This window comes from Lemur catta, chromosome 6 (genome assembly GCF_020740605.2).
Source record: "Lemur catta isolate mLemCat1 chromosome 6, mLemCat1.pri, whole genome shotgun sequence".
NCBI lineage: Eukaryota > Metazoa > Chordata > Mammalia > Primates > Lemuridae > Lemur > Lemur catta.
In genome coordinates, this window is record NC_059133.1 from 48,970,989 (window position 1) to 48,994,599 (window position 23,611).

Genomic DNA, 23,611 nt, shown 5'->3' on the forward strand with positions numbered 1-23,611 from the left:
CGACAACAAATGATTTAGAATATTCTATAAACTTAGTTGATAAAGCATTGACAGAAGTTGAGAGGACTGACTCCAATTTTAAAAGAAATTCTACTGTTGGTGAAATGCTATCAAACAACATTGCATGCTACTGAGAAACCTTTTGTGAAGAGTCAGTCAGTGAACCAAACTTCGTTGTTTTATTTTAAGAAATTGCCATAGCTAACCTTCAGCGACCACATCCCTGATCAGTCAGCAGCCATTCACACTGAGGCAAGACCCTCCACCAGCAAAAAGAGTAGGACTTGCTGAAGGCTCAGATGATCATCATTAACATTTTTTGGTAATAAAGTACTTTTAAATTAAGACATGTACTCTTAAAAAAGGTATAATGAAATTTCATACTTAATAGACTATAATATAGTGTAAACATAACTCTTATACACACCAGGAAACAAAAAAATTTGTGTGACTTGCTTTATTGCAATATTTGTAGTGGTCTGGAACCGAACTGCAACATCTCTGAGGTATGCCTGCAGATGCTAAGAATTATCAACTTAAGATTTCTATTAAACTAAGGGAGTATTTGCCATTTTCTTTCCTTTGAAGAGAATGCAAAAGATTTTGTTCCAAAATCTAGGGAGTGCTAGAAATAGGAATACCTTGAGTAAAAATTATTGGGAATGATTTACCTAGATACTCACAAAATGCACAAAAGTTATTACAGAATTTCAGCATCATATAACTTTGTATAAGAAATTCTGTGATATTTTGAAATTAATTTATACACTTTGTGTTATAGCACTTTTAGAATTTGTCTAGCAGGTTTTCTGGTCCTTACCAGAAGGACCTCTCCCATGCAAAAAAACTTATACATTTATTCACTTTAATAAATTATTCATATGTTTGTAAGAACATAGTGGATTTAATTAAGAAAATAAGGATGAAAATGTTCTACATTTAACCAATAAAAATTAAGTTTTAACAATATGATAAAATTATAGATTTTCCTACAACCATGAAGAGCTAATGAATTAGAAGCTAGAAGGATTATAATGAATGCTTTATATTTTTTTGTGAAAAAGGAGAACCAATATTCTAAAGTGATTTTTTAAGTGGCTTTTCCTCCATTACAGAGTCCTGGTTTCCCATGTCATTCTTGCTCAGATTCCACCCCACTATTTAACACAGCAAACAGAAAATTACTGTAAGATTTGCAAAGAAAGTGTCAGGTGTTTTAAAATGTAAACTCTGCTCCCTGAGGAAGTAAGTTACTATGTAAGTGGAATGAAATAAGCCTTGATCACATGACATGAATCATTTGAAAGAAATCATTTGAGGGTACCTTGGAAATAAATGATTGCTATGGGGTAGCCCAACTCGTCTAGTCTAATATAATTAGTTAAAATAGTAACACTTGCATTATTTAGTGTTGATGCCTTGTTTTAAATGACTTCAATTAGTCTCAGTTATTTTTGAATACATTCTTTTCTTTATTTAAGCCCATACTAAATTAAATTATCAAGTTAAAATAGAACTGCTCCAAAAATTCAAAGTGTTTGATTATAACTTTAATACATATTTTAAATTTTTAAATATACAGAAACATTTTGAAAGCAAACCCTCAATTCAAATAGTAAGTTCACAAAATCTAAATATTTTATTTCAGATATTTTGATTTCTAAATATTCTAGGTCCCCTAGCTTGACCTTGACCGAAATAACAAAGTCTTATAAAATCTGTGATGTTACCTTCTATTAAACAACCTCCTCAACTTAATTAAATGACTTCATGTCTTTTAGAGACAAAATATGGTTGAATTACTAAACACGTTAGGATAAAATCCCTAAATGAAGCGTGTATTCTGTATTTCTTTGTAACTAGTATTACCTTTATTTTAGAGCTGGTGAAGAGAGCATGTGATACCTGGTTTGTCAATGGTTTCAGTGAATTAGAGCTATAAAAGCACAAAACTTCAGAGCTGGAAGGAATCTAGCCATCTCGATAATTCTTAGCCTAGTTGAATAAGAGGTATGAATATTGGCTCCAAAACAAGATCTTTTGGTTATCCCTCATTGTAAGGAACTGTAAATTTCCTGGGTCAGCATTCTCTTTCTTCGTTTCAGATTTTCTTTTTCTCAATCCATTCTCACTATTTATTCATTTTTGAATAATCTTCTACAATAATCACTACACCGAGGTTTTGCTCATCGCCAAACATGATCAAAGTGAGCCTAAGAAGACCTTCACGCACGCTGCTTAAACCAACACCCTATTTGACCAAACGTGTAGGGATGTGACCTTCCAGAGTCATGCTATTAAATTTCTGTAAATATCCTGAAGCTCCTTTAGCAAAGATTTTGTTTACATAGGACTTCAGTGCCATCTTCCTTCTAAATCCATGAGAAGCTGTAATTTGTAAAAATGCAAAATTCTCTGAAACCATATATTGTTTTCTTTTTCTTTGTGGAGAAATTGGAGTCCTGCTAACATCCAGTGAAGTTTTCTAACTCAGTTCTCCCACTAGAGGGAGACATAGTCCAGCTTTTACACCAATATCCGCCTCTTTTTTTTTTTTTTTTTAACTGTCTCTTTTTCTGCAGGACCGTTGTTTGCTCTCAGCAGCAGCTGCGGGCGCTAGCAGAACCGGCCGTCGGGAGAGAGACGGAGGCAGGCCACGCTGCCTGGTCCTGCCATCCCGTTTACTGCTCAGCTCAACCCGGAGTGTCAGGACCCGTTCTCTCCCTGCACTCTCTCTGCACTCTGCGCGGGGCCAGGCACTCCGCGCCGCCTGGACAGCCAGGCCGGGTGCAGTAGGCTGCTAGAGTGGAACAGGGGAGCCTGCCCTTTACGGTGACTTTCTGAAAGCTTGCCCTCAGTGTCTTTTGACGGCACAGCGCCTGGCGTGGGACGCGGAGACCAGGCTTTAGTTGCCAAACGGCTTCTTTCTCCTCTGGTGATCCGGATTTGTTTCCTCAGCCCCCTCCTGCGCTCCCTTCTTTCTCCCCTCCCGCCTTTAGCGAGGTGACACAGGCGACACCTGCTCGCTCGTGTTCGATTCTGGAACTCGCACCTTCTCGGTGGTGACGGTGCCAGGGCCCTGGTGACAGGGGGGCCGCGGCGGGCTTCCCTGGCTTGCGGCCCACGATGCCCAGAGGGGCGGCGGGTGGGCAGCGTGGGGCCCCGCCCGCGGCGCTCCAAGGCGGGATCGAGCGGCTGCGGCGGGCGGGGAGTTGCTGCTGAGCGGACTCGAGTTGGCGGCGCGAAGTCTCCGAGAGGGCTCCGGCCGGGACCCATCCGCGAGCCGCGGGAGCGGGGACACCGGGACCGAGGAACGCCGGCATCTTGCGGGCAGACGTCTGCGAGGCGCAGAGCCTCTCCTCGTCCCGCCCCAAGCGACTTCCCCCCGGCGGAGACCCAGGACCTGCGAGGGCGGGGACGCGGGAAGTACGCGGCGGAGGCTGCTCCGCGAAGGTGGATCACCCGGTCCAATTGCCTTTCCTCAGAGAGCCGGAGGGCGGGCGGGAGCGAGGGAGCAGGGGACGTGCGAGTGTGTGTGCGTGTGAGCGAGAGACGACGGGAGGCGGGAGGAGAAGTCTTTACCCGGCGTTAAAAGCAAACAAACCAGAGATGGAGTAAGAGCGGCAGCTGAAGCGAGACCGCCTGGATTCTCGCAGTCGGGGGAGCCGAGCGCACCGCGCGCAGCCGGCGAGGACGGCGGGCGGCCGCGGGCGCTGCCGAGGGCTCCGGGACTTTGGCGTCGCCTCCGCAAACAAATCTTTTGATTACTTTGACAGTGTGGAATACAGAGAGGGGAGAAGAGATCCGGCGCGCGCACTCCGTCTTCCACACCTGCTTTAGGGGGCTTCCAATTCGGATGTCAAGAGATTCCTGATCGCTCTTTGCCATCGGAGGAGGAAACACTCGCGCGCGCGCACACTCGCACGCTCAGGGCCACACTCACACGCCCTCCACGAGCACGCAGCACCGGCCCTCGGTTCCCTATGCCCCTGGATGGTGAGGGCGGATTGGCTTCCTGGAAGCGATGCGAGAGCGGTGAGGCTGGCGCCGGCCCGCGGAAGCTGCAGGAGCGTCGCTAGGAGTTGCCGCCCCCGGGAAGCCGCGCTGCAGGTAGGTGCGACCGGCGCTCGGGGAGCCGGCCAGCTCCGGGGACCCGCGCGGCAGTTGGAGGACCGCGGGCCCAGAACCCCTGCGGGCACGCGTCTGCCCTCGCCTTCCTCGGGGGCCAGGACTGCAGGGGGTTCTCGGGGGAGGGCGGGAGGTGAGGGCAGATGCGGGTCCAGCGGCCGGCGACCACCGCGGGCGGTCGGGTATGGGAGGGGTGGGGGGACGCCGAGAGGGGATGACAGCGCGCGACAGGAGGCTCCAGGAGCGGCGCCCTCCCTCTCTTTTCCGCCCCATTTCTCCTAACACAGCAAGAGACCCGGTAGAGGATTGGAGTGGGTTTTACTTTGATTCCTCACCCAGACCAATTCCGGCTGGTAACCATTTCGGACTCCTAATAAGGAGTTGGGGGGTCGCATTCCAGGGAGCATCAGTGGGATGGGTCAGGTCGCCTCTCAGACATCCCTACTTTCTGTCCACTTCTGATTAGTTGATTCTCAGGCCTGTCTGCAGAGGGTGGGCGTTTCAATGAGACTATTGATTTCTCCATCTCTAACTATTTTCATAAAGAATCATTCTGATAAGTTCCTGAGCCTCATCTCTTTAAAGATTTGTTTAGCTTTGGGAACGGACGCTTTATTACTGAATGAAATAAAGCTTTTGTAAAAGCCACTAGGCGAGAGCTTTAGTAAAGGATCCTTTTACGACCAGCGTTCAGAAAAAGAACGGCTTTGGGAAACTAATGGTTTTTAATTTCTTTCCGGATAGATGTCTCTCAAATCTTGCTACTAGTATGCGGCTTTTCCGCCTTACTGCTTTGCTGTCCCTTCCTCCTTCTAGTCTCAAAGGCCAGATGCCTACCAAGGAGTGTTTTCTTTAGGCTACTGATCTTCACTTATCAGTGGGGAACGTGTTATTTCCAGAAACCGCCTTTGCAAAGGAAAAGTTTGAGATCCTTCGGCCTATTTCTTCCAGAGCTGTCGGTTGAGCTTTCCAGTCTGCACTTGAAAGGGCGAACCGAGGTGCCCGCAGAGCCCTCGGGTAGACTGTTCAGTATTCCACTTCCTGACAGAGCGTTAAACAATTGCCTGAAGCGTTTGGAATCAAATGTGTAGTTCTGTTACTATAGCGGCTAGCCTCTTTTCACTTTGTGCTGGGCGAGTTTGGCTTGTGGCAGTTAAGATAGAAAAGAAAACGTCCTCGTTCTGTGAGTGTGAAATCTCTTCTTGAATTTTACAAAATTGCTTGTGGAGAAAAACCCCACAAAAGCCTTAAACCTTATGCAACCTTTACTCTGAAAAGTGCCCCCGAAGCACTTAGTGTATGAGGGTCCTTCACTCAGGACAAGATGAATTTCAATGACTGTTGACTAGATGATAATTATCTGGTTCTTGTCTTCTCAACAAGATTGTTTTAGACATCAACATTCAGACTGTTATCAATTAACACTCTAAAACGGCTCTATTAGGCAATATAAGTTAAGACAAATGAGTAATTAAGATTTCTGTGTAAAGTGCTAAGCCAAAATAACTAGCAAAGGAGATTAAAAACACTTGTAAAGCTTTTAAAAACCAGAGCTTTAAGATTATTTGTATTTACTTCAGCCTTTCCATGTTTGCAAATGTACTCTCAGACTGTTGAATCATTGGCAATTTCAAAATTGGCACCCAACATCCTATATTTTAAATAACAGATCTGACATGTTTGTCTCTTTTTCTACTTTATTCTGTTCTGAATCTCATCCTGAGTCGATTATTTGGGTTGACCTTTTTAGAATTCTAATTTTCAAAGCCATCAGTAACCACTTAAAGGCCATCAGTAACCACACCGGAGCTTATTTTATTTTAATTTTCCTAATTTTCAGTGAAAACAATTGGGTTGCATTATTTATTGATGGTATAAGACTATGAGGGCAGTGTCAGTGCCAACTGATTAGTTAGGCACAGGTAGTCTTTTAAGAGGCAAACACAGTTGTAATGTGTTGCTTTATTCAAATTAGACATTTTGTAGATTAAAATCTTGGTTCTTTTCTTGCCTTTAAAAAATTTAGTAGTTTAGGATGCTTGCATTCATATTTATGTATAGCACTATGATATGTGTCTCTTAAAGATGAACCAAAAAATCTTGACATTAAAGGAAACACCTATATAACGCTACAAGTTAGGCTAGAGCAGAATTAAGGTTTCTGAGCATGTGTGATTTTGAATCAGAAAAATATTAGCTATTTTAACAATGACAAATTGGAGAATGAAGATGCATTGAGATGCCTATAGATCTGTGTCAAAATAGATACATATTGTTTAGAGACTGCGTTATAGTGTTAACTAACCACCAAGTTATAAAATTTGATGACATGGCTGTAAAAAGATCTGTTTTTAGACATGGCCACTTTTCCTTTTTAAAAATTTATAAAATGATGAAACAGGGTGTGATAGAAAATTTTATAAAAATTATTTTATACCTTATCAGAAAATTTTAGCAGTCCTAGATCCAGTATCTTCAGTATAGCACTTTGATGACCATTTTAAAATATATTTTTGTGTTAAAATGTACAAGTACATTTTAGGGTTGATTTAACACTAATTGCAGGTTATGGATTACCCTATACAGGAAGGGTAAGATGTGCCTCTCTAGCATTTTCTAGACATTTCTTATCTCAGGCCCTAAGAAAAGGTACTGTCAGATGGTGCCCAAGTTCAGCTGTGGCTGCAAATTGATGAACATATTTACTGATGAACTCTTTAATGCATGTCCCAAACAAGCAATGTTCCCAAGTGTCATCAGTTATTTCTAATATATTTGAAAAGATGAAGCAACCAGAGTGCAAACAGTTCAGTGCCCCTGCTTTTACTTCTGCAGTATTTTATTAGGGATGCCTCATTAAGTCTCATTATTCTGCAGCTGTTTTGTTCATTGAAGATTCAAGTAAAAAGAAGGAACTTTGTGCAATGCAGTTTTGTTTTCTTGCTGAAAAATCATAAGTTGAAGTAAAATAAGCATCCAACATAGTCCCCTTTGATCTATGCCTAACATTTACAAATGCAATTCATCAACCTGTTATTAGTAGGGCTCCATCAAAACAGAAGAAATGTATTAGCATGACTGATGCTAGATATGAAGGCCAAACCAGCTGAATCAACTTCATATCTGCATGACATGCTTACACAGCATTTTACATGATATGTCTTGCTTTTGAACCATTGATTTTATAATGCCATGTAATATGGTGAATTTGCCATTTTGTTTGAAAATTCTTTGTTTAACTTTATTTTGAGCTACTTGGAGCACATTGAACTATTTAATTATTCCATTGGAAGAGAAGGAATAATTTCACATTAAGTTACCACAAGTCCTTTTAGAGAACAGTTTTACTTTAGGTTTGGAACACAGTCTGAAATGGGAGATAGACAGGTGGGCCTAGCAGACACCTAAAAGTTAGTTTCTGTTTTTCAGTTGTCATTGGTCACTAACTTACTGGGTAATTTTCAGAAGGTCTGATTTTATCCATTTAGCACATGATTCAATGTTCTTGTCAATGAAATAAAACTAACAATTCTTGTCTGCTAATTATTCTTACAGAAATCTTAAGAGAAATGTTTAGACTTACTGGAATGTGAAAAGTAGTATTTAAATACATTTCTCTGCAATATTTACCTCTGTATATAGTCTCTATCTATATGTGTATATGTACATATGTACATATGCTTTTAATTACACTCATGTAAAATACTGGTTTTGTGTTAAGGGGGAGGCAAGAACAACTTTGTAAAAAGTTTACATTTTTAGGTACATAGTTTTTCACTATATTGTATGATTTGACCTGCAGTACAAATGTGTCCATTGTTAACAAGGTTGTTTATAATTGAGTTTTACTGTTTGTGCCACTGTATATTTTTCTCTTCAATTTTTCTTTTGGAGAGACTTGCTAGGCTACAAATGCAAAAAAAAAAATCAATTTTGCCCTCTCTGTAGGAACTCTTTGGATGTGTTTATTGAAACTACAACTGGAAATTTCCACATATTTTAAATACTGAATTTATCTGTATGCTGTCTTTATTAAATATATGCCTTCACAGTCAAAACACAAACTATGCATTACATTGGAACATACTATTCTGGTTTACGAATGATATCTACAAATTTTCCAGAAACATACTGATATTATACTCAAAATTTATGTTAGATTTCCAAAATCCATTTTAGTGTGTGTATACCACATGGATATGTTGGATTTCCTCCTGTGCTGTAATGATAGGCAAGCTAGTCAGTGGACTATTTAGGCAATTGATTGGTATTGCCATTGGAAAATATGACTTCCAGTTTGCTTGGACATCACATGAAAACTAAAGCTATAAGGAGACTATTCCATTTTGTTCAAAGTGGTTTATATGGGGTATGAGATATATAACTAAAAATAAAAGCTTATATGTTTATATTAGATAAAGCTTTTTTAATCACTTCCTTTAGTCTTCTAAGTTACTCCACAGTAGCTGTAATTGTTTTATGATCTCCCCTCAATGGCCAGTTAGCGAAGGTACATCTTCCTTTCCCCCAGCGATAGCACAAATGTAGTCATTCAATTAAATTTATATTTATATTGCTTCTTTTATACTGTGGTTTTATGCAGTAGATTTTGGAAACTCTTTACAGAGAGATTCAATAATGTGATAATGTTGCATTCTAGCAATTATGGTGATAGGCTGAATTTAGTCCTGTGACAAAATGAAGACAACCAGCCAAACAAGTCTCCTTGTGCTATGTAAAGATAACTCTCCACGTGAAGCCTGGAAAGTTCAAAGTCATTTTGGATGAATGCATGTTTTATTTTACTAAGTATTTTTAAATTTTTACTTTCTTTTGCTGCTATGAACTAGTCACTATATAATTGCATGCACGTGAATGGGCAACTGCGTTGCCCTTTAAAGGTCATGCAAAGATTCTAAACCTTTCAATTTGCAGTGTTAATTGCCTATGGCCTCCTGTTGCTGCATATGGAGCTTTCTTTTGAGCTTAATAATACACAACAACATTTTGGCTTTCTTTGGATTCTGCAGCTCTTTATAAGTACCCTATGAAAGTATCCATAGTAGGCACTAGAACAGAAGATTTTTGGAAAGTTGTGTTTGTGCTTTGAAATTAAAGTTTTCAAGCCAGAATGGCCTGGGCTATGAGGAGACAAAATTCTTTCTGGTGCAAAAAAACCAAGCATTCAAAATTAGTATCTATATCTGAAAACTCTACCATGGTTTCATTTGATTTTGGGATGAATTTCTCTCTCTCTCTCTCTCTCTTTTTTTAAAAACATCATTCTTGAAGATTCCAATGAGAATTGTACTTAAATATTCAAGGAAATAAATAGGCTTGCTCTCTTCAAATGCTCCCATTTCCTAGTATCCATAATATGCTTGCGCTATTATGAAAAAGACCATCTATACAAGAAAAGCAAAGTATTTGCTTTTTTTTTGGCTTCATATTCTTTGTATTTATGGATTGGAGTAAGCAAAAGTAGGCAACTAAAAAAGAGTTATGTAGTCATGGGAATCTTAATAACAAAACATCAGCCCAGTGATAGAACATTGAGACTGTTAAAATATATTCTTTGAGAGAGAGGGCCTTCCAGGGCTCCAAAACTTGGTCTATTCAAACAATAGAACATTATATACAATGGAATGAATTTGTGACTGCTCAGATCAGTCAAGAATTCAGAAATGGCCAATTCACATTATTTGAGAAAAACAACATATACGCTTATATTTTTATCTCCATATGGGCAGTTCCAAACTCACAGAGGCACTACCCAGTACTATTTTATTTAAGGTAGAAAAATGTAATTATTACTGTTTCTTTCTTAATCTTACCTTGTTATAGGTGTACAGTAAATGGCACACTCAAATTTGTTGGTGCTGGAGTGGTCAGAAAATTTCTTCTTAGAAATGGCCATCAGAAGAAGCAGTAACAGTGACCTGGTCCTGCTTTTGTTGTATTTTCTTCAGAAAGTTGAGGTGAATTGAATGAAATAGCTCTAACTTTAGTTTTTTGTTTTTTACAGTATACAAGGAAAAAAGAGGTCTGCATTACAGTGAAGCTATTCAAAGGCCAAGGGGAGAGTGAAAGGGCATTGAAATCTCACACTCTGTAAAACAGAGGCCCCATTTTGGGAAGCTTTAAGTTCAAGGAAAATTTCCAACTATTTTTTTTTTTCAGATTTAGTTCTTAGAATATTATATGACAGTTATTTCCTGCTAAGATACATATTTAGCATTATTACAAACCCCCTTTAGACTGATGGTTGTTATGTTTCTAAATACATTCAGAATTGGGTCAAAATTTACACTTTTCTATTTGAAGATATATTTACTCCTTACATCATTTGTTGAGTGGTTAAAATTCATTAGCTTGCTATTTTGGTTAGCAGATAAATTTTGAAATTGATTATTATAAAACCAATGTGGTACAGTGGCAAGAGCTCTGGAGATGCTTTTGTAGCTCTGACAATAAATAACCAAGTGACCACAAGAAAAATCACATTATTTCTCTATGCCTCAGTTTCTAAGGAACATATTTTCTTCAGTGCAGTTTTTAAGACAATAAAAATATATTATTTTAATGTGTCCAGACCTACTAAATGTCATAGCATGGAAGTACAATAATATAGCTTGACTACTTTCGCCTTAAGGAGCTTGTGTTTTAGTTAGGAAGTCAAGGAGAATGTAGCATATAGCTCCTGGTATAACCTGGAAATGCCCCCCAAATGCTGTTTAACAACTAAGTAATCTGTAAGAATTTTATAAGATCCTAGCTTTATAAAATAGGGATGGTTATGGTGATCATGATGATGATGATGATGTTAATGATGGTTGTGGTGATGTCTAAAGAGTATAGACCAAGGGATATAAAATTATAAATTTTATAATTCAGTTTAGTAAACTTGTTTCGTCTACATGATGCTGTTTTGTTACAAAACAAATTGTGATAGGCCATGGGTCTCAGGCTTCTTAGGGTTATAGTTATATGTCTTTGTTCTATTGCTGATTTTCATAGTCACTGAAATAAAATTAGTTTGATCAACCCACGTAAAACTAGGCTAGCAAATGAATAATCTTTATATATTAGATGATAGTTAAACATGTTCATTCAAAATCTGTGTATGAATTTTGAGAATTTATAACCCTTAGAAAAGTCTATTCATTAATTTGATAACTATTTATTGTCATAGTTTGGGCAGCTACAACAAAAATGTCATAGATTGGGTGACTTAAACAATAAGCATTTATTTCTCACAGTTCTGGAGGCTTACTGGGAAGTCCAAGATCAAGGCACCAACAAATATGTCTGGTGAAGGTCATCTTCCTGGCTTGCAGGTAGCTGCCTTCTCACTGGGTCCTCATGTGGCAGAGAGAGAAAGAGAGAGAGAGAGAGAGAGAGAGAGAGATCCAGATCATATTTCTTCTTATAAGAATATAATCCCATTCATAAGGGTTTCACTCTCATGACTTAATTACCTCCCAAGGGCCCCACCTCCAAATACATTGGGGATTTAGGCTTCAATATAGAAATTTTGGGAAGACATAAACATTCAGTCCATAACATACACTCTCTAGGTGCTTGGGGGTATCTTAGTAAACAAAAAAGGTAGACACCTGCCCTCATACCATTTACCATTTCAGTATATTGAGCTTTTGAGAAGAATCTGAAGGAATGGTTCAACAATGTATTGTACTGTATCTTCTCTTGTTAATAATTCTTATTTATAGCTGAAGTACAGGTTTGAAAAGAAATAATTAAAATAGTTAAAATGTCTGAGTTGAATTGGATTGTGGAGAAAAATATCACTGTAAATATTTAAGGTTGGGTATGTAATGCAGTGTATTGTTCCAGCTCACAAAGTCTGTCATCAACCTAAGGGTAACAAAAACCATAGATCTTTTTCCTGAGTTACACATATAGAGTAACTTTAGATCAGTAGCATGATGTGCCCTAGGGCCTCTTTAAAGGGGTAGCAAATTCAGACACCTACAGGGGTCAGGCTGGGAGTGTGAAAGCGTGACACAGACCAAGTGGAAGATGACAAATGGCAATGGACACTCAGTCTGGGCCACAGTGCTGGGGAGACCACAGGGAGTGGTGGAAGTTAACTTCTAAGTGGCACAGCTAAGCTTTGGCCCCAACATGTTGTGCCATGCTGGAATGTGATTCTGGTGTTGCCAGATTTTCTGATTTGTAGAAAAGAACTTAGATGTGCAGATTTTTTAGTGTGAAAGTTCCAGATTTATAAATGATGGCAATGAATTCAAATTTGAAATACTGTGTAGATCAAGAGACATATCCGTAGGCTATATGCAGGCTAAGGAGCGTGAATGTGTCACTGTTGACAGAGGGGATGTGAGGACAGAAAGTTTGGGAGATGTGTGTGCTGGTCCTTGTGTCATCTCTAGCCACAGGTCTCCAACCCCACTTGTATTTGGAGCAAGGATGGTTGGCAGTAAAAAGCTCAGCTGGAGGAGCTGAATGATAATGATGAGTGGCACAATGTGACCCCTGTGTTTAGTGTTATTTCTTCTTGTTGACTCATTGCATAGCTGATGCTGAACTCATCTCGAAGTTGGTGATATCTTGGAGACTTTCAGAGATGAACTGGGAATACAGAAGTTTAGATTTATATTTGGAACAGATTCTGCAGTTCCATAATGCCTTGTTCCTTAGATTAGTGCCTCTTAAACCTCTATAAGCACACAGACCACCTGGGGGAATTTTGCTAAAATGCAGGCTCTGAAATAGGGCCTGAGATTCAGCATCTCTAAAAAGCTCCCAGCTGAAGCTAATACTACTGTTGGCCCAACTACAGTTTGAGTCGTAAGGCTTTAGGGAATTTTACCACTGAATTTTATTGCATGCATTCAGGAAGGTGGGAAGCCTCCAACTCTGTCCCCTTTGACAGGTTTCTTCTTGTAGCAAGCAGCCTATACCTGGCCACTGACTCTAAATACTTTTCTCTTAGGCTCTTTCATCTGAGCCCAGAATTTGTGTTTTGCGTAGTTTTTTACCCTTCTATTTAGAGGATATATTTTAACCCCAAAGCAAAAATCAGAAATTGTCTACTCGTCATATATTAATGCAAATTTGGTTTACTTCCTGCAGTTCAAAGAAGTAAGCTTATTTATTTCGGAACTAAGGCATTATATTATACATTGATATATTCTAGCATACAAGGTCAATTTTAGGTCTCCAAATCATTTTTGAAATTTCAACAGTAACTTCTTTTTAGGGCTTAGATGTCAAAATGTTGGCCACAATATTTAGATTTTGGTTCTTGTTGAGTAGCTGTTATGAGTAAGTGGGAGGATGGACTTGAAAAAAGATGGAGTTTTCCTTGTATGTTTATTGGGCTTACAACTTTAAAGTGAATATCTCTTCTGTTTTTAAAAAAATGTTGCCCTGCTAATCTTAAATAACTGTCCAAAAGTGATCTTTTTAGGATTGAAGACATAATACCTTATGATTTTGGAAGTTTGAACTTCTTATATTCATATATTAATGTTACTATTTTTTTCCTAAACCAGTTTTGCTAATGTCAAAATGTGTCATAGCTTAAGTGTGTGACTCTATTCTACTGCTGGATGACATGGGCCTCATGTCACAAGCTCAGTTCACTGGGTTAAATATTTTGTCCTCAGTGTTATCAGTGCTCTGGAAGTTCTTATGTTTCTTTATGATGGTATATTAATTATAAACTGAGATTAGATTTAGACATGTCAGTCTGAGGGAGTGAAGCAATTTGTTTTCTTCCAAGTTGTATGATTAATATAGTTTGCAATAGTCATGCTATTAAGTCTTACTCAATTTTTTTCTTCTAAGTGCTTAACAAAACAGCTTTGCTTATAGCTGAGTGATAATATGAATTCATTTTACTGAATCTGTTAGACTATAAGCACTATGAGGCAGACCCATGTGTATGTTATTTCTATTGATTCCCGGTGCTAAGCATAGTGTCTGGCATATAATAGGTACTTAATAAACTTAATGAGAAGATGATCAGTAGGTACATATTGATAGGGATGTATTTTTTGTATATTTTTTCAATATGTGAGGAAGTATTCTGTGAAGAATTGTCATTTATTCTAATTGTGTGTGTGTGTATGTGTGTATGAGAGAGGGGCCATTTATTGTGACCTACATGTTCCTTCTCTAACCTGAATCAAGGAACACATTCTAGGCAAAAGGTCAAGGACAAAAACAAAATAAGCATGCTGACTGAAATTCCCATTCTTTCTACAATTTATTGTAACCTGGAGATTTAGAGACTACATATGCTTATGATTCTGTTGTATAAATTAAATAATATTTGTCAATGTCAAATTTAAGTGTTGTTAATCACATGGAATATATTTTGATTGCTCTTGTCAATAACTTGACTCATTCATTAGGGAATTTATTCTTATCTACATAATTACCATTTTCATAATTTATCATGAACCAGATTTGCTTTTTTATTTTTTTACCTTCAGGAACACTTTTGACTGTGATACCATTGTTCTTGACTTGAATGATATTAAAAATTTTTTGTTATTCTAATTCTAAATGCTATTTAGTATAGATAATATGCAAATATTTATTGATTTTATTTTGTCCTTTTGGATTAAGTAAAGCTTTTAAATGCTTACCATCATTAGACAATTTCACAATATTAAAACTCTGATTATATTTGATTGCTAATAAAACTCGTGTTTAATAAAACCTAAAACAGGTTAATTCATTAGATCACAAAAACTTACAGTTGAATATTTGTACTTTGCACTTATTTTAAAAGGATTACAGTATAGCTGTATCTATTAGCATTCCCATACACTTAAAAACTTTCTCAAAACCCCTGAATATGATATTTAACTTTTGAAGTATAACACATATTTTTGGGAGTATTTAATGATTCCATAGCCAGGCTTTAAATTGAAGGGACCTGATTTTTCCTTGCATTGTCCAAAACCACTCAGACTTATATAATTAAGATCTAAGGTTCCTCCCCAACTCAATCCCAAATATGAGGTTAGTAAAAAATTCAGGTACTGGATAGTACTGAAAGACTTTAAAAATCAATAAATGGAATTAAAATCAATGTGCTTACTGCACACTGGTGAATGTTACCTTGGAGAAGAGTCTCCATGTTACACAACTAGGAAAATTTGGTGAGCTCTGGTTTTCTTTGCCTATATTCTTGTCCTAGCAGGTGATTACATCCCATCTTTAAGGTGGACTTCAGAGTTTGTGGCTAATATTTGACTTTGCATTTTTTGAAATCTTTATCAAGTTTGCTGGGCAGATGGTATGGCAGACTGGAGTGAAGCAAGAGAAAAAAGAAGACTGAATAACTGGCAGTCAGGGTTTGTGAAGGTGGCAGTGTTAGCATATTGTGGGATATGATGGAGAAGAGGAATTAGATAGGGAGCCAGATGGAGTGAAAGTAAGGGAGAAAATAGAGGTCAGAAGGGAAGTTTGTTCCAGATAGCATCTTTATAAAGAAAAGAAAAAGTCCTTGACCTTTGAGAGAGGTAAGAAGTTGGACAAAGAATAAATCCATTGTAATTCTTGGGGAACAAAAAGGTAAAATGGCAATGAACTGAAGTAAGATTACAGAGGAGAGAAAAATGGATGGTGCCGAGTCAAATTCCCTGCCACCCCCCGCCCCAGTCTTATAAAAATTCTATTAAAAATAACAAATTTCTGTCAAGGCTTTTTACAAAGCTAAAAGTCAGAAATAATGGATCCTAGTTCTGACTCTGCCACCAGATAGTTGTCAGCCCTTGAAAAAGTTACTGAACATTTTCATCATCAGTTTTCTTGTTGGCAAATGAGATGGTGGATTTAATGACTACTTAGGTTCCTCCAAGCTCTGTAAGTCAATGATGACCATATGCTTCTATGCTTCTATTCTGTCACTTGAACATAACTCAGTCACTGTCCTTTCTGTTTGCTTGCTCCCTACACTGTGAAATTCTTGAGGTCAAGGAAGATATCTTATTCTTTACCTTGTACCACCCTAGCCTAACCTTTACTAAGGCATTTAATAAGTGTTTTATTAATTGATGTATATACTTTTTAATTCTAAAATTCTAAATTATTTCCCTCTTTCATTTCCATAAGAAACAACAATGTTCTAGAAACAGAAGCAATAACTATATTTGCTTGGTGTTGTATTATTTGCAAAACACTTTCATGCAAGTGCTTTTACTTGATATTGTAAAATGGTTATGAGTTAAGGATGAGTGATATCCTCAATTTCAAGTGAGGAAACTGACAGAGAAAGGTAAAAATCATACAACTAGTAAATGCCAGAGGCTGATTTGAATTCAAAGCTTGTTTCTCCGTGGATCTCTCAGGACACTAACTACCCTTTTGTTCCATTATATCTTTTCAAGGATGTTTCAAAAGTGACCATTCTTGGAAGATAATGTCTCCCTCTGGATTAGAGGGCAGATTTGCTTACTGTCCGGCATATTAAAAATAATCTGTCCCTTCAGGGCATAGGGTAGATCTGCTTGTAGTCCATTATAAAAGATTTTATTTCCCTGAGTTCTAGATTCCTCAGCTATTGACACAAACCAGTGCATGCGCATCATCCACATGGGCTCCTTTGTGTCACATCTGTGGGACCTGGGGAGAAAGAACTGGCTCAAATGTGATGTTCATGCAGCTTCCTGTGCAATGAATAATAAAGTCTTCTGTTTCTGACCCAAAAGTCTCGTGTCTTTGGCCAGCATCTATGAAATATAGTAGGCTAACTTGTGAATTTGCAAGTAAGGTAAAATCTCAGACGCTTCTCAGTTCTTGATAGTATCTCTTTCTGTCCCAGCAAAGGAAACCTGTGCTGCTTTACCTAGTTTATTTATGTCTACTTGAGTAGCCACTGTAAGTAAAATTGTAACATAAACAAGTGACATTTTATATTGCTCTCAGGCTTTTAGTACTGCCCACTGTGGTCTCTCTTGAGATAAACCTTCCTCGGACATTTAGAAAGATCCTTTGGTGGCATTGTAGGGGATAGACTCCATAGGGGCAGAACGGGAAGCCAGGGAGACTAGGTAGAGAGCTATTTCTGCCATTCTGGTGAGAACTGGCAAAAGTTTGAAGAAAAGATATGGAAGAAAGGAGAAAAAGAAGAGACAGTTTAGAGGTGGAAGATTGAACCAACTGGTCTTGGAGACTGAATGTGTAGGAGTAGGAGAGAAAAGAGTCAAGAATGTGTTCTGGCTTTGTTGAGTGGTGGTGTTTAAAAAGTTAGATCCCCAAAGCTACTGTAGTCTACCTAGATGAAGATAATTGGCTTAATTTTAAGCATTTTGAGTTTGATATGCCCTTGGGATACTCAAAAGGAAATGTAAATAAGTAATGGTAAATTTGGACTTGGAGTTCAGGACAGAATTGTGGTTTAAAGGTACAAGTTCTGGAGTCATCAGTGTACAGGCAGCAGTTGAAACCTGAATGGATACAATGTCCTGGGAAGAGTGTTTTAAAAACACCAGGAAGAGAGCTCCGGGGGAAAATAGCAGTATAAAAGAACCTCAGCTTGTTTTAAATGTCAACAGAAAGTCACCTTTCTCTTCCTAAGTTTTTGCCCAGCTTGCAGGAACTTGGCCTCAAAAACCACAGAGTCCACTTTTCCAGCAAAGTTATGCTACCTAGAGAAGCTGATGGTAGCAGGAAGAGAGGGTCATGGAGGGGAGCATGCCCAGAGTTTTCTATTTACATTTTGCTCCCTGTCACCCCTTGAATGTCATTGTGCACTGAGGCTGTGCCCCTGCATAGTTGTCATGGACAAGGAACACTATGGGGGGATGAAAACTTTTTCCCTGTGGTCTTTGCTGTCTATGGAGATCTATAAACATTAAAAAATTTTAAAACTCGAGCATTTACAACGTGCCAGGCACTGTGCTAAGTACTTGACAAGAGTGATTTCTTTTAATCCACACAGTAATTCCAGAGTAAAGTACTACTGTCATTCCTATTTTGTAAATAAGTGGCTTGACCAAGGCCACACAGCTTGTAAGAAGCAGAGATGAATCTTGAATTGGACACCCTACCTTCAGAGCTGAATTTTTAACCATACAGTGCTGCATCTCAATAATACTCATTGGAAAATTAGACTCATTCTGCTTAACAGAATGTTGGTTAAAAAATTGTCTTGGTTTAAATTATTTATACTGGAAAGATGAAGTAGAATGTGTTTTTTTCAAGTTTAGAATTGTATCATTAAAATTAAACTATATCATCCACAGCATTCTTTGAATATGTCTCAGATTTCCCATAAATGTTTTCCAGTGATTCTCCAATTTCATTTAATGAAAAGCTTTGTTAAGTAATGAGATAAAGAACTAGCATTCAAGAGAATTTGAAAAATTAATGTTATAAACTCAAATATTTATTCCTTTGAATTGAAAAAAAAAAGCCCCAACTCCTAAATGAATGAGAGCTAAAATGCATCTTTTTCTATAATTTAAATTTGGGATGAAGTGTTCTATTACATTTATCTTCCAAAAATCTCTCTAGGGCTCTTTGCTGTGTAAGAAATGGGTTTCTTGGAGGTGGGGTGGGAACAGGCTATGCAGCAGCCCTGGTTGCAGAACTCACTTGCATTTGTAGAACATCAATATAAGACTAATTAGATGCTAAATGCTTGGTGAGTATTGAACAATGCAATCTTTTAATTTTCTGATTAATGAAAAAGCCTCATGAAAACATTAATTATATTGGAAGAATTCAGACAATCCCTTTCCAAGTAAATCTTTTTTTTTATTAATTTTATGTGTAACAAATGGCAGAATAAAATAGAAAATATATCTGTAAATGGATTATTTTTCTAATAATAGTACAGGCAGACAGCAGACATTATATGGTAATATGAATAATAGGTTTTTATTTTGGAAGGTTATGGATGTTTTTAATATTATGACAACATCAAAGGAGAAGTAGTATATTTACAGCTCTGTTGTATTTTCTTTTGACTTTGTCTTTGGAACTGGCTGTTGGAAAAGGTAGGAACACATCAAATCTCTTTTTTAAAAAATGAGAGGTATCATGTAGGTTTCTTTGTAATTTTTTAAGAAAATATATATACATATGTATCATATGTTCTTTGTATACTTAATTCATTTTCTTAGTCTGAATTAGAATTGTTGCTTATAGAATGGAATAGTAATTGGTGATAATTTGTCTTAATTATCAGTAAGTTAAGTATCAGTGTAGATTGTGCTCCAAAATTATAAATAGCAATACAATTTTCCAGCTGGAGCTAAGAGAAAAGCCCCTTGTGAAAGCTAAGACTCAAAATCATAACAAACAATAATGTAATCCCATTTGAGAGCCACTTTATCGAAGATGATAGAACAGTTTTGTTTCAAATGATTGGGGATATGGCAAAGTGAAAATATGGTATAAAAGGAGCTTTTTATAGATATACAGTAACTTCAGAAAAAAGAAAAATGAAGAAATGGTCATATTACCAGAACAATGAGTAGGCGTTTCAAATACTTTTATTTACATATTGATTATAATATTGTCACATGATTTTTTTCACAATCTTATAGTTTTAACCAGGAAAAGACCTTAGTGTATATAGATCGAAAAGTTTCACTTTATAAATGGGGTTCCAAAGCCCAGAAAAGTAGCCAGACTTATTGAAGGGCACAGAAATAGTGGCAGAACGGAGCCTTGGAACTCAGGTTTCCCAATTTCCCAATGGGATGTTTCTGCTACATGGAATCTGTGTCAGCATTTCATAGAATCAAAGTTCTGGAAGGAAGTTTGAGAGGGCACCCAATCTATCTTGCTTTCTTATACTGACTTAGAGGTTATGTAAGCATTGATCCAATTAAGAAAAAAAAACATCCACAGAGAAAGGAATGCTAAAATTTCATTCAATAATTTATTCTAAAGTTTAAAACCCTGTTTATCAATACATTTGTTCATTCAGTTGTTGTTTATGGAACATCTACTACATGTCAGGCACTGTACTATGTGCAATGGATACTTAGAAGTAAAGCAGAGAATGTCCTTACTCTCTTGGAGTTTATAATCAAGAATACACACACACACACAAATACACACAAATATATTTGCAAATTAGGATAAATGCTATATTAGTATTTTCTATATTAGTATTATCTTCAAATATTTGGAAAACAGTATTGTATCAGTGGACAGTCATATAAGGAGAAAGATTTTGATTCAAAATAAGGAGGAATTTTTGTAATAGATACAGCTGTCCAAAGATTAAGAGTTTTAGCAAGTGGTAAACTTGTAACACTTGCAGAGTTCATAAAAGTGCAACTGGACAGCTCCTAGGAGAACATTATTTCAAGGGTATTTGAACATTAGATGGACACTTTATTAAATTACCTTTCTTTGAACTTCCTTATGAGTAAATTAAATTCTTTATCCAGTAGATTTTATTTAGCCTTCATTTTATTTGACATCTCTGACATTTGATCTAGGTGACCACTTCTTTCCTTTCCAACTCAACTCCCCTCCCTTCATAGAATTAGGTAGCAGTATTTGTGGTTCTCTCCTTATCTCTATAATTATTTCTTTAGAGTCTCCTTGCTTGTGCTTCTTCCTTGGCTGTTCCTTGAAATATTGGTGTTTCCCAGCACTCTGTCCTTGGTATGTCTCTCTTATCAACATATTTATATTTCCTTGTCGATCTCTTCTGTTCTCATCACTTAACTACTGCCGATGTGTTGATTTCCAAATCTGAGGTTCCTGGCAAGACCCTTTAAGTGTGATTATTCACCTGTATTCGAGGCCTGTCCATCTGGATGTCTCAGAGGAATCTCCAACTCAACACATCTCAGATTGAACTCATTCCCTACTCCCTCAAAACTCTTCTCTCTCTGTTTTCCTTTATGTGTGAATAATATTTAAATCTGTCCAAAGATTAAGAGTTGTTAAAGAAAGTGGTGAATTTCCAACACTAGAGGTGGCTGGACACTCATCATCCATTGGGTCATGTAGATCAGAAACTCAGACACAGGTTTAAAAGACAGTGGTTTGGAACATAATCCATGACACAGGTAGGTATTTAATAAACGATGAAGGGATGAAGGTTATGCTACAGACTGAGGCTACTTTCTTTTGTGCTGCTCCCCAGGAAAATGAAACCATTTGATGGGGAAGATTGCAGAATGATCTTTCCTACATACTTTCAGTTTAGAATGTCTTAAAAGGAAATTGATGAGGAGACCCTTCAAGGTCTTTTACAGTTTTTCAAAATCTTTCTTTTTCCATGTATGCAGTAAGGATATGAGTCTAACATTTATTGAATACCCTACATTGGGCCATGACTTGAGTTAGGAACCTTCAAACATGCTAGTTCATTTATTCCTCACAATGACCCAAGGGCCCATGGAATCAGTATCGATATCCTCATTTTATGACTACTCAGCTGAAGGCCACTGAGCTTATTAGATGACTGAATTAGAATTTGAACACAGGTTGTTTGAATTTAAAGGCAAAGCTTGGCTCCAGTCTTCATGTATTTTCTCTTGATATTTTCAATTTACCAAGGTCACTGGCATTTTAATTCTACCTTTATATATGAAAATACTTTGCATGTTCATCTAGCTTTGAGTGTGCAATTAGTATGTATTAGGCACATATGTTGTGTTTATACTGAGCATTATACCCATTAAAAAGATGCGAAAGTCAGCCCCTACCTTGAAAGAGCTTTTGACATGGTTGGCTATAGTATTACAGAGCATTCTGTTTGGTCCACCATGAATGTTGTGGAAAAACATTTGAAACTGCTCTAAATTAAAATTAATGCCTGTAGCACTTCATTTCTCCTACTGAATTGTTGCAGTTACATATCTTAGAAATTCTTTTTGGCATATTGATAACTGTATCATTCAAGTAGCATCAAGAGAGACTTCTATCCAGTTGGAGCTATTGGAGCCTTTGTTTGCATACATACACAATTTTAATTTATATCTATTAGAACACATACCTTATTATAACAAAAGCATTTATTTGTTTGCTTAGTCATTAGATTGTATGATCCTTGGGGGCAGGGACTGTTCTTTACATATTTTCTGATACATTGTTATCCTTTAATAAATGTTTGTTGGAGAATTAAGGAAGAAAGAAAAGAAGAAAGGAAGGGAGGGGGACAGGGAGGGTGGGAGGAAGGCATCTTTGTCTTCTATCTCTTAAGTCTATACTTTTGTCAAAGAAGAGTATTAAATTGTCTGAAATGCTTTCTTTTTCTAAAGAGTGATTTTCACTACATGATCTATACTGTTTTTCTTTTTGACATAGAGCTTTTGTGATAATTTGCTTCAGTAGGTTTCCAGTTACATTAAAAATATATTTATGAGAGACAATATAGTTACACTCTGACCGTCTTCCTAATCCTCCATGAATTTTTAAAAATGATAGATGCAGGCCTGTGGCCAAATTCTTAGTATTATAATAGATTTATATATTTATTTTTGCTTGATCTCAGTATTTTTGCTTGGTGAGAATATACCATGCATCAAAAGGGAAGAAAAGAGGTTCTTTAAGGTACCCCTGTGAGATTTTTGCCTGCTAGGGGTGGGGGTATACCTTTCCTAGATGATTCAGTACTATCTTAGTCCATTTCGGCTGCTGTAACAAAATGCTATAAACTGATAGCTTATGCACAATAGAAATTTATTTCTCATGGTTCTGGAGGCTAAGAAGTCCGAGAAGTCCAAGATCAAGATGCCGGCAAGTCTGGTGTCTGGTGAGGGGCTCATTTTTCATATATGGCCCCTTCTCACTGTGTCCTCACATGGTGGAAAGGGCAAACAAACTCTCTTGGGCTTCTTTTAGAAGGACATTAATCTCATGTATTAGGGCTCTGCTCTCATGATCTACTCACCTGCCAAATGCCCCACCTCCAAACATCATCATTTTGGGGGCCAGGATGCCAACGTATACATTTTAGGAGACACATTCAGACCGTAGCAATTACCAAATGGAATGCCATGTAGCAAAAGTTTCTTGTTATTGCTACAACTTTGCTCTAGTCACAGTTTAATTTTCTTTTAATACTGTCAAAGTACAGGACCTATATTTCAGAATCTGGAATTGTTTTCTAGTAAATTTTAGCACGGTAGAGCTCAAAAAGGTGCGTGGAGGATTTGCTTACTTATTCTTTCTTTTCTCTTTTCTCTTCAAATACTATAGATCATCAGCATGAGGTAGTTACCTATTAGTAGAGAGATGATGACTAATAATAAAACAATAATAATAACAGTGATTATACTAAAATAATAACAGCAATGATATGACGTATAATTAGGGAGACCACGTGACACCTTAAATGTGGTGAGTCATAACAAAGTTAATAATATGATGATGGTAGATTGCAAATTATTAATATTATTCTAAAATATGGATCAATTAAGAAATGCTCTGGCAGTGTAAGTATATAACTAAGAATAAATATAATTTTAAAACCTGTGGCTACAAAATATTCTCAGCAAGAGCCATAATA

The 23,611-nt window shown here is 37.5% G+C and overlaps 1 protein-coding gene and 1 non-coding gene across 2 annotated transcripts in view; both read left to right on the forward strand.

Moving 5' to 3' along the window:
• Positions 1 to 770: 770 nt before the first annotated feature.
• LOC123640900 lies at positions 771 to 833 on the forward strand. Its single transcript, XR_006736132.1, has one exon. It is a non-coding gene; the product is annotated as a U7 small nuclear RNA (small nuclear RNA).
• Positions 834 to 2,603: 1,770 nt separating this feature from the next.
• The window catches only part of TAFA2 (TAFA chemokine like family member 2), a 392,025-nt gene continuing 371,017 nt past the window's right edge, over positions 2,604 to 23,611 (forward strand). Inside the window, exon 1 of the mRNA XM_045553466.1 lies at positions 2,604 to 4,110. The gene's annotated coding sequence lies outside the window, so the exon portion shown is untranslated. The remainder of the gene's footprint in view (positions 4,111 to 23,611) is intronic.